Raw genomic sequence first — 12,871 nt, forward strand, 5'->3', positions numbered from 1 at the left:
ATATCTGAAATAACAAACTTCTTGAGCTGATGATAATAACCTGCGCTTGATTATTGACGTGCTTTTGAAACCCGATCCTGTCAGACACTGACAAACGCGAGAGTGAAGCGCGAAGAAACAAAGGAGAAGCCGGAAAAAAAGGAGCACATTATTTTACAGCAAACATGAACAAAATGCCATGATTAACTAACTTATTATCTTCACATTTTGGACTAAAATGAACTGGGAATGACGGAATTACTGTCTAACAGAGGCTACATGTGCTGCTGAAGCTTACATACACAGATAAGAGGTTTTCACTGACTGTAGGCTATACTTTCTGTTGTTTTGAACCTAAATACGGGCGAAATGTCTGCTATATGTAGTTCTTTTGTAGTTGGTAACATATCGGAGACTGTAAGGGGCTGTATGTGTTTATATATGTTCATTTATTTATTTAATATAATTACAGACGTTACAGTAGGCTGTTTCGCACTGTCATTGATCTGCAGTTATAATCAACTCATGTTCATAGAAAAGTTAGTAATAAACATTTCTACACAAGTATTTATGTGTATGAAGCATCTGTTTTGTGAGAAGTGATTCTCATATGATATGTGAACGACCTGTACAGCTTTACTGTAGACATTTTCTCGAGTGAGAATGACGTCGACTGGAACTTTCTGTCATACACCACGCCCACCAAAAGGGTACCCTTGTTAGTGGAAACGCAAGCCTGATAAAGGTGACCCGTACCAAACCGAACCGTACCGTACCAGTCAGTGGAAACGAGCCATAAGGCATGCAGAAAGGCACGTAGAAACGGTGGGCGGGGAGGACTAGCCTTAAATGCGCAGTACACCAAAACAGCCTCCTGGTGCAAAAATGTATAAATCTTATACACAGAATCCTACAAAAGGTATAATAAAAAAATCTGATGGGTGTTTTGAGCTGAAACTTTACAGACACATTCTGAAGACGCAAAACACTTATAATAAATCTGAAAAAGGGCTAACATAGGTGCCCTTTAAAGCTGGCCACAGACATCTGTGTTGAGGAATTGTCCTGTCAACAAGATGTTGTGCAGAGAGAGCTGAAGCTCTGTTCATTCACCTTTTTACTCCAGCAGAGAGCTGATCCTCCACTGATCCTCTTCAACACCTCCTCCAAACTGAAACTAATCAGTTTATTTAGCTGACTTTCTTCATGTTTGTCCAATAGCATATTCTCGCCAGTTTCTCTTTCAGTATCAAAGTGCAGTTTTATTAGCAGCCTGAGTCTGATTTAAGAATCTCCCATGACCCTCAAAGGAACGTTAGTAGGATCTTCAGCAACACCTTCCTGCTGGAAAATTCACAAAATGTAAAAGACATGATTAGACCCGGTAACACAAGTGTTAGAACTGTGTTTCCCGCTGTTCTTATTGGAACACAAAAGGTTTTTTTTGGCCCCTAACATTTCTTCAATTGTATCCAAATGTAATCTGTAACACACCTGTACAAAACCGTCTGCACTACAGTAATGAATATTTATTTACTACATTATCCCATCTAAAATGATTAAAACTCTTTTAAAAAGTGATTTGTATCAATTGTTTGATTACAGGGAGTTATTGAGGTTACTGTATTTTTGTTTATAGTGTTGACATTGCCTCACATTGGGTTTTACTTTGTCTAATACCAATCAATCTCAGACATTTTAGATAAAGACCAAAATAACATTGTCTGCAAATTCATTTACTAAACATGTTGTATTTCTTATTTTCAATGTACTGACACTATCCCTTCTTAATTTAGAGTGAACAGATCAGTGTGATGTGATACAAAGTTATGAACATTAGACCTAACATCTAGCAGTGAAATGTCACAACACTTTGAAAAGCTTTGATTAAAGAAATCCATTTACAACTTGAAAGGCCTCTAGATTACATTTATTTTAATCAAATAAAATATGATCATGCCTTGATATTTAATTAGGACAGTAAGGTCTGACTTTGCTTAGACAAAAGTCTTGTCACTGAACAGAAATATTGTGTGAGCTTGGAGGACTGCATCCATACATCTCTGCAATTACTCAAATCACTTATTAATAAAGTCATCTGGAATGGCAAAGAAAGCGTTCTTGCAGGACTCCCAGAGTTCATCAAGATTCTTTGGATTCGTCTTCAAAGCTTCCTCCATCTTACCCCAGACATGCTCAATCATATTCATGCCTGGTGACTGGGCTGGCCAATCCTGGAGCACCTTGACCTTCTTTGCTTTCAGGAGCTTTGATGTGGAGGCTGAAGTATGAGAAGGAGCGCTATCCTGCTGAAGAATTTGCCCTCTCCTGTGGTTTGTAATGTAATGGACAGCACAAATGTCTTGATACCTCAGGCTTTTGATGTTGCCATCCACTCTGCAGATCTTTCGCAGGCCTCCAAACTAAATGTAACCCCAAACCATGATTTTTTCTTCACCAAACTTGACTGATTACTGTGAGAATCTTGGGTCCATGTGAGTTCCAGTAGGTCTTGTGCAGTATTTGTGATGGTTGGGAGGCAGTTCAACAGACGATTCATCAGAAAAATCGACCTCTGCCACTTTTCCAAATGATCAACTAGAAGTGAAGTTAATTTTTGTTGCTCTTTCAACTAGGATAAGACTTATGTCTGGTAGTGTATATATATATATGTTTCCAGCATTCTTCAGCATAACTTATTTTGTGTTCAACAGAAGAAATAAACTCATATCTGTAAAGGCTGAGTAAATGATGCCAGAATTTTCAGTTTTGAATGAACGATCCCAACATTGAGTGATCCTACTCACAATGTGTTATATCATGTTAAATCAACTGTGTAATACTTACATCCTGTGCTGCTGCTCCATCAGTTCTGTGGTGAAGATGATAAATCACACCAGCAACAACAGCAGCAACAACAACAACCAGGGCAATAATTATTCCTGCTATTGCACTTCCAGACAGATGTGAACGAGAAAGAGCTGAAAAGAAACAGTCATTATTATCAGATAGTGAAGGATCTTAAATTCAGTATTTAACAACAGCTTTGATTCACATTCACACTTCGCTGCTTTGGTCATCAGGGGGCAGTTTCAATAAGGAGGTTTAACCAAACTTTGAGTTGAGTTACTCTGAGATGTGGAAACTCTTGAGTCTTCAGATCAGACTAATAGAGTTAGTTCACTCAGCTCTGAGTAGACTGACTCTGGGTTCAGCACGTGCGCCACAACTATGAAAGACATGATCAACAGAGCTCCGATATTAGGATTCAACACGGCAATGGCCAAAAAAAAATTAGTCTGAAAATGAGACAAAAAAAGTTTAATTCTGATCACTGGTATAATATCACAGAATGAACTTAGGCTAATAATTTTCCCAAGATTCAAAAGACAATAATAAATAATAATTTTACCGCGTTTATGACTGCAATTAGCCAATTTTTAGCAACAGAAGCGATTTAAAGTAAGTGCAAATAGCTCTAGGTAGAATAGATCTAGCTCAAAATATATTTTATACCATGTAAAAAGTAGCAGTGCATTGCAATGAGTGTAAATAATAACAATTAGATGCCACGTATACAGTATAGTAATTCTGCTTTCGGAACATTTCATTTATTGTTATTGAAAATAAATTGTAATGTGATATGAGACAGAAAAAAGCTGCACCAAAAGCTGTACTCAGACCCATTTAATCACAATATAAATTAGATCTCCGTGCTCCTCACATTACTGCCCACATCACTGCAGCCACGATAATCAGGTGTTGTATTTAACCTTTCTAACAGTCTCTTATTTAATGTTGTTGGAAGTGTTTTTGATATTAATATTTCTTTTTTTCTTTGACACTAACTCCGTCTTGAAACTGCGGCTAATTCAGATTGTCGGCTTTAAAAGGGGAAGCTGAGTGTGCGTTTTTGTTTCCAGCGCTAGTCTGGCTGTTCCTCCTGTTTTTTGCTCTGTTGCAAGCATTACTTGCTCAGAATTTCTATGTATCTTGGTGTCCCTATAAAGATTTGAGTACTTTGTGTGTGTCTTGTGCAGCTGCTGCTGCTGAGCCATGCTGGTGTTGTTGAGGTTTACTTCATTTTTTGTTGATCTATGTTTGTTTGTTCATTCATTCATTTTCTTTTCGGCTTAGTCCCTTTATTAATCTGGGGCAGCCACAGTGGAATGAACCGCCAACTTATTCAGCATGTTTTATGCAGCGGAAACCCTTGCAGTTTTATCTTACACAATTCACCAATAGCACATGTGTTTGGACTGTGGGGGAAACCGGAGCACCCGGTGGAATCCCACGCCAACATAGGGAGAACATGCAAACTCCACACAGAAATGCCAACTGACCCAGTGGAGGCTTGAACCAGTGACCTTCTTGCTGTGAGGCAATTGTGCTGCCCACTGCACCACCGTGCAGCCCCATGTTTGTTTGTTTAATTAATTATTTTGATTGAGTGAATATTGTTAAATTAATTATCTATATTTTTGTTGCCACTTTATTTTGGTAAAAGACACGTATTTTTGTCTCTAAATAAATAGAGAATTGTACTTCTTGAGTTGCGTGTAGGCATGGCACTTACACTATGGCAAAATGTAATCTGAATGTGAGCCTAATGTGGGCCACAGTTGGCAAAAATGTGGCATAGTCATTTAACGGTATTCTGGGTTTAAAGTGGCTCACATGTGTAGCTGCAAATGGTTCCCAGTTATCTTAAGACATATTCGGCACAGTAAACTCTGGCTACTGTGGATTTTAGCCTATAGTGGCCCGGAGAAGATATGGCAAATGTGACTCAGTTATCCTAAAAAAATATGGTCGACTTTTGGCGAATATTCAGCACAGTAAGCTCTGGCTAATGTGACTGCGAGGCCCAGATGAGATATGGCAAACATGGGCGAGTATCTCTAGCTAAAGATGGTGTGAGCTCAAAGCAGCTGAGGTAAGATGTGGCAAGTATGGTACTGTTATCTTGAAACATATGATAGGTCACTTTTGGTAAAGATAAAAGTACAGTGATCATTTGATAATTATAGGGGTCAAACCATAACTCTGATATGGATATGGGTAGTAAATTTGTAGCCCAGATCTGGCAAACAGGAGCGGACCACCCTGGAGCTATCATTCCATTCAGTTTGTGGTCGGGATGCAAGTGTCTGGTGTAGGCCAGATCTGGGCCAGAATAAAAGCAAACTGTGGCCCAGAACAGGGTCAGTTTTGGATCATTTGGTTGAATTCTGGCTGATATGTGGTATTGCTATGGCTTAATTGTGGCCCATATCCGGCAAACAGGGCCATCATTCCATGTGGTATGTGAACTGGATGTGTCTGGTGTGGGCCGGATTTGAGCCACATGAATTTTGCTCCTCAATGGGTTAGCTTCATAGAGTGTTGTTGTCAAGATAAAATCCCCTTTTTTAACCAGGATTATCTCCCTTTTAATCACTCAGAGTGTCCGAGTTCATCTTTGCTGCAGTCAAATACAGTCTTGAGTGTAGTATTGTGCATGCTTATTATATAATTATTGAATATTGGCATGTCTAATCACAGTACAGTTAAACAAATAAAATCAGTGAAAAGCAATTCACTGAAAAAATTCTTCAAGCTAATAAACTTAGTAAGAGTGTACCGATACCGATTATCGATAACTCTTGGAGGCCAATAGCCGATATATATAGGCTGATAATTATAAATATTTTAAAATGGTATATTTTTATACAGCAAACTTCATAAAAATTTGAACTGCTCTTATGAACTGAATAGTCTATACTCAAAGCAAAAAAGCTATAATTTCAAAATTGCAAGGTAATTATAGACCTATATTCACGATTTTACATAACGGCATGCAAAAAATAAACAATTTCCTTTTCTTCATAGAAAATTAACATGCAACTTGACTGTTTACTATTAAACTACTTGACTATTAAAAATAATAGGTTAAATAATGAAGGATCGTATTTTTTATTGTTAGGCTTTGTTAACATTTACTAATAAATACAGACATAAAGGGTTTCTTTTTTGAGGGCTTAACTGCTATATTATTTGCACAGCATAGAGAAATGCTGAAGGTTGCTGAGAACAGTACATTCTGTTATCGGGTATGGGTGTATAAAAAGTGCAGAGGGTTTTGAGGATGACAGAATGTATGAGCTGTGTGTACGTGCTCTGAAACATCTGCAAGGTCAACTGTCAAGAGAAGATACACAGATACAAGAAAGAGGAACGTCTGGTTGCTGAATGGTCAAACTGTCAAGGCGACACCATATAAATCAATAGGGTTGGGATTAGATAGTGTGTGAAAGAGAGTATAAAGGCATGGAGGAGAGCTCAAATAGATCAGAGCTGAACTGAGGTTACATCTCTCCTGCGCAGAACTTGTATTCTCTAACGTCTTGTATTCAAAATAAAACTTCTTAATTTTCAACTCAGATCTCCGTCAATTTTTGAACGTGCAATGGACCATTTGAGTCCTACAATAACAAAATGGGATTTAATCAACAAGCAAGTTAAGTATATTTTAAACAAAATGAAAATGAAAGAGCTAAGGACTAAAACCAGCTTAAATATTCTTGAATAAAACGTGTTACAGTAATGTAACATATGTACAAATACGTCATGTCCGAAAAAGCCTTTTTTAGAGGTGTTTTGACAGTTCAGAGCCACTGTACAAGCGAACAGATACAGGATGTATTACTTAACATGCGGCATAGATCTATCCTATTTGGCGTTTTAGATTCTCTTGAACACATGTAGCTGCTGCTTGTCAATCAGACAACGCTTCTGTGTTCGTGCTTGCTGTAAATTGCGGGAAAAATTATCGATAAAAAGTTTATGATAAACTGCTGTGAGTTACACTCAACTGCAGGCAGAGCAGCTAAGCATTGAGCTCAGATGACTGCACCTCACCCCCGGGCTGCTCTGAAGGCTGTCAGATCAATGTGTGTGTGTGTGTGTGTGCGGTGACAGCCCTCACGCGGGCTTGTTATAATCAATCTGAATATTCCGATCAAACTCAATACATTCTTACATCAACAACACACAGCAAGCAATGCGTTGATAATAACAATTAATCATATTAGATTACAAACAGCCCAACATGTTGTTTAGCACGTGTGCATCGCTGCTGTGATGTTTACACATGTAATATTTTCCTGAGGCGATTTAAAACAAAATACACAACGGCACTCAATCAAACACATCTACAATGATAAGGAACATGGTTACGTACTGAGTTATTAACACCCAGCAATACCACATGAAGAAAGGATGGACTTTAAAGGAATAAACAATGTGAGGAGAGCTCCATTATAGTGTACTAGACAAGTCTAAACATGTTCCGCCCACACATGAGTGAGGCAGGCAGTTCTGTACAATTACGTAATTTATCGGCTTAAAGATATCGGCCTAATTTAGACATCAGATCGATAACGATAATCTTAAAAATAGCATTTATCGGCCGATAACAATGTGGCCGCCGATATATCGTGCATCCTTAAGTGTAAGTAAGTCAAAGCTATTTTTTCTCAACAATCTAAAATCCAACAATTTTTGCATTACAAGTATGATTTTTTTCACTCACAGAAAATTTTAAGGAAAATAATAAAATACTCACAGATGACAGCAAGGCTGAATCTCTTCTCTCTGGTGATGCTGAAGTGTCTGTTCGCTGCTGATGAAAACCTTTAATGTATAATTTCCAGAGTCTGTGTTTCTGGTGTTCATGACGGTCAGAGATGCAGTTTCACTGTCCAGTTTCAGTCGCTCTGTGAATCTCTCTTTACACTGAACATCAGCGCAGATCTGACTCTGATTTAAAGTGATTTCAGTGATGAGAATGTCATTAAAATACCACGTCAGCATATCTTTTGGTTCTCTTCTTACACCAGGATTAAAAGTGACAGATTCTCCTTCCTTTTCCTCCAATTCATTTTGATCAGCAGCATCTAAAACAGAAACTAGTAGATTATTGGATGATCTTCTGTAAAAATAATGACAAACTCCACAAAATAATAATAATAATAATAACAACAACAACTAAAAGGCATGAGATGGCACCTGCAACTTCTTATGAAATAAAATAAACTATTAAAACCAACAGGTTATTAACAAAAATAATTTAGTTTTAAGTCAGAGTGAACTTTTGATGTAAACTGACATAAGAATGTGCACCAAAGAGATTATCTATATTCTTATGAATCACTTGGATTTCCTTAGTTTGGAGAACAGTTTAGTAACAATACTAAAACTATACATTTTCTTTAAATTATGTTTTAGTGATGCTTAAATTTTACAAGTAACCTTAAAGTAATATTGCATGAAAACATTCATGAAAAACTCACCATGGACTGTAACATTAAAGATCTTCTCTACATTGCCGTTGACCAGAAGATGATAAAGCCCAGAGTGTGTGTTTCTGATGTTCATGATGGTCACAGACCCAGTCTCACGGTCCAGCTTCAGTCTGTCTCTGAATCTCTCAGTGCCTTCATTACAATGAACATCTGTACACATATCACTGACATCTCCATCGAGTTGAGCGATGCGGATGTCATTAAAATACCATTTAATGTCTTCATGCTTTTGTTTTATAACACCAGTGTGTAGAGTGACTGAATCTCCCTCCGTCACAAACATCAACACAACATCTCCATAAACACCAGGCACACCTGAAGAAGATAATCAATATAAGCCAAAAACAACATACAACAGTGCTGTAAACACGTTTATAGGTATCACAAAGATTGTGAATAAATAAACATGCCTATTTTTATAATGTGACAAGCAAACAACAGAAAAACATTACCGATTTACACATTCATTTTTGACACTCATTTTCACAGAGGGTCACTTCAGCATTATGGCTGCCCTTAAAGGACCACTTATAAATGTTTCATTATTTCATTACAACACATTAAAGTAACAAATAAATGTGAACGTTAGCATAAATGTCAAATAAATGTTTGCAATAGTGACCAGATAAACATGTCACGAATTATACTGAGGTAAAGTTGGTTTATATTCACACATTTAGACATTCTCCCTAATAATAATAACAATAATTATTATAATAACAATAATATTAATAATAATATTTGACAAAAATTCTTTGCAAACTCATGCAATTCTTTGCGAAATCATATTAGCAGCCAATGACTATCAAGATTGTTCACAGTCAAATAAACAGTGCTAATGTTGTTTTAAGTCACACTTGCATATGATTTCCAACAATATTCAAACTACCATGGTAAACAATATAGAGAGCATGTTACAAGTTATCACTGACGAATGTGCGAACTTTACAGCAACCAACTCTACCGCTGGAAACCAACTTTACCGCAATCACCTATTATTGTTTACTATCATACTTTGAATATTTGGTCTGAAATCGCATGCAAGTATGACTTGTAAACAACACTAACACTACTGACTGTGAACAATGTTGTATTTTGATAGTCATAAGCTGCTAATATGATTTCACTACTTAAAATTTGCAAAGAGTAGTTGTCTGAAAATATATTATTAGAGAGTCCGGATGTGTGACATAAAACCAGCTCCACCCCAAAGTGCTATACACGCAACTAAGAGGAATCGTTATAACCAAAATATACTTGTGTTAAGTAATTGATGTGCCCAGCAAATTACGGGTAGTTCTAGACAATCGTCTTTTAGCACAAAGTCTTGTCAGCGTCGCGTATGTCAATATGAACCCGCAAACATGTACGCGGTCAAACAAAACAAGCCAGTAAAAGGTTAAATTCTTACCAAGGTCAAGTAGAATCAAGATCACTGCGAACGACATGCGCGCCATTTCCACGACGCTTCCCAGCGGGAAGCATATTCTTAAGAGTTGGCCATCTTATTTGAGACGCAGTGCGTTCCCTAAACTGAAAACTATTTAAAGAATAATTCAAAAATAGCGGGTCTCTTCTTCTTCTTTTGGTTAATGGCGGACTGCAAATAACGTTTAGTTGAAATACCGCCACCCACTGTACAAGACCCACTGTACAAGAGTGTGTAACCACGTCATTTTAAACAATTATGTTCTGTTAGCTAACGTAGTCCCATTAATATATTTAAATAGTGCTTTCCTAGTGTTTATTATTCTATTTCTTTCTCCTTCTATTCCCCAAACCCCCCTTAAATTCTACTCTCTTCCTGCCTTCTGGACTTTATCTTTTAATTCTAATCTTTGCACCTCATAGGTTTTGCATTGTAAAATAACATGTTCAGCATTGTCTTTACCTTTACAGATGTCCCCATTAGTAACAAGGTGCTATTTAGTCCTGAGTGATCCTCTCTCAATCTTATATTACGATTTCTTCTCATCTGTTCTTTCATTCATTTTCTTTTCGGCTTAGTCCTTTTATTAATCTGAGGTCACCACAGTGGAATGAACCACCAACTTATGGGGGAACTGTGGGGGAAACCAGAATACCCGGAGGAAACCCATGCCAAAAAGCTAACCACTGAGCCACTGTGTCACCCATTCAAAATATATTTTTCTATAGTAGTTGTTCTTTCTACTATGGAAGTATATGGTAAGTACATTTTCATTTTGGGTGAACTATGTCTGTCTTGTCCACCTACTTATTTCCTTACACTCCAACAAGAGCAGGAACTCATAAAAATTCAGCTGTAATTATGAGATTTTCTGAACAAATGTTTACTAATATAGTCATGTGAAAAACCATCAGGACATCCTGTAAAATTTTTCTCATGTGCAGAAAACTCCCAAACCCCTCCAGAATGACCTTACAGAGAAGATGAACCCTCACAGTCACTTAAGTGGATCTAAAGGCGTCTGAATCCTCAGTTTGCCACCTGCAGCTTTTCTATCTTTGCTTCATTTTTGTTCAATAAATATACTGACCCGGTGTGAGATGTCATGATGTTGTTCATTTGAGGTTTCCTACACATTTGAAGACCTGCCATGGACTTTTATTATGTCCTGATATGAAGGCATAACATGCTAAACATGCAAAGAAAAAATTTAATGTTAGAATATTTTATAGTCTCTGTTGTACAAATGAAATTCTTTAAATAACCAAATGTTGTAAATATGTTCAAGTTTAATCTGGTTTTTCAGATTTCACGGTTGCAAAGGTTTCAGTTCGTTTTGTGAGCGCATTAACTGTGAGTTTCATAAGAAGACAGGAACAATCATCTCACCTACAAACCAAACACAGGTGTACAAACGCCCATCACTCTCACCTACAAAACTGCCATCAGACCACATCTCTGAAGAAAACCCGACCGCAGGCTGCCTTTTGACTCATTTTAAGCTGCAAGAACCACAATGAGAGAGAACAGACATTATTAACATTTTCCCCACACATAATAGCAAATATATGTATGTATATAATTTCCAAAAGGTTTTTAAATCAATAAACCACACTTTTATTTACAAAATATTCCATATTTCTACTTTAACCACTTTACAAAAGCAGTTCCCTTGCTGTTTTAAAACATTTACTACATAAATTCTAAGTAAAGACATTTAAGAAATGAAGAAAAACTCAAACAGGTTTCCTGAATGGATAGTAAATGATGACCGAATTTAAATTTTTGGGTGAACTATGCCTTTAAATGGTTAAATATGGCAATGCTTTATTTATTAATGAATATAATTGTTAGAATATTAGACTTAATACTTTATTTTTGACAGCATTAACTGTCAATGTTTCAATGCATCTTTTTATTGTTTAAACAGTTCAGATTCAAACAGACATTATGTATGTCCCTCAAAAGATGTGCACTAGAATCGGTAAGACTCATTTATTATTATTGTCTGTTTTTTGGTTATTTTCTGTTATCTTAAACCTGTAAACTATTTACAGGTTTAAGGTAAAAAATAGCATTAGTATGCAACCATATATCATTCCAAAAAATTAAGGAAATAGGAGGGTCAAACTCTGTTGTGGGCGGAGTCATGTTTTCAGAGGAGAGTTTTTTTCTATCAATCTTTCACTGATCGTCTGGAGAAAATGTTTAGCATGCTTGCTTTATGTTTGTGCTGGTGGTGTTTAACTGGTGAGTTTAATATGTTTGATTTTATACAGAGAGAAGCCTCAAACTGAAGCTTTAAACTGTGTATAATCTGAATGTTTTCCAGGTGTGTTTGGCGAGTCTGTGTCAGTGACGGAGGGAGATTTGGTCACTCTAAACTCTGATACTCAAATACTTAAAGATGACATACGATGGACATTTGGTGCTGAAAACTCGATCATTGCTAAAATTAAAATAAAGAGACAAATCTTCTTCACAATTGATGATGCTCTTGATGGGAGATTCAGAGACAGACTGAAGCTGAACAATCAAACTGGATCTCTGACCATCGTGAACATCAGATCTGAACATGCTGGAGATTATATATTACGAAGAAATGGAGCTAAACTGACAACAAAAACATTCAGTGTTTGTGTTTATGGTGAGTAGAGATCATCGTTTTTTGACGGTCTTCAAATTTTCATGTTATATTAAAGGAATATTTAATACTCTAGCAACGTTAAGCTTCAACAACAGAATGTGAACAAGTAGTCTATATTAACATACACAATCTGTGTGTAAAGAAGCCTAGCATTATCTATGCATGGCTTATGATGTTAATGAGTTATAAGCAAGTATAGCAGATGATCAGAAAATCTAATGTAAAAATGTAGATTTTTTTTGTAGAATACTATTGTGTTTACTAATTTTTTAACTGAAATAAATTATAAAAATTGATGAAAAATCGACTTAAAAATTGTTTAACATAATTTAAAAAGACCTTGATGGGTTATCATTAAAACAAACAAACAAACAAACAAACAAACCCTCAAAATGTGCTTAAAGTTGAATTGGGAACACAGTTTAACCAAGAGAAGTTAGCAAACTTAAGTTAAGTCCAAGTTATAGTTTT

At 36.5% G+C, this 12,871-nt stretch overlaps 1 pseudogene; it reads right to left on the reverse strand.

Annotated features, from left to right (window-relative positions):
• Positions 1 to 683: 683 nt before the first annotated feature.
• On the reverse strand, positions 684 to 9,906 carry LOC130216145 (uncharacterized; annotated as a pseudogene).
• Positions 9,907 to 12,871: the final 2,965 nt, after the last annotated feature.

This window comes from Danio aesculapii, chromosome 22 (genome assembly GCF_903798145.1).
Source record: "Danio aesculapii chromosome 22, fDanAes4.1, whole genome shotgun sequence".
Taxonomy (NCBI): domain Eukaryota; kingdom Metazoa; phylum Chordata; class Actinopteri; order Cypriniformes; family Danionidae; genus Danio; species Danio aesculapii.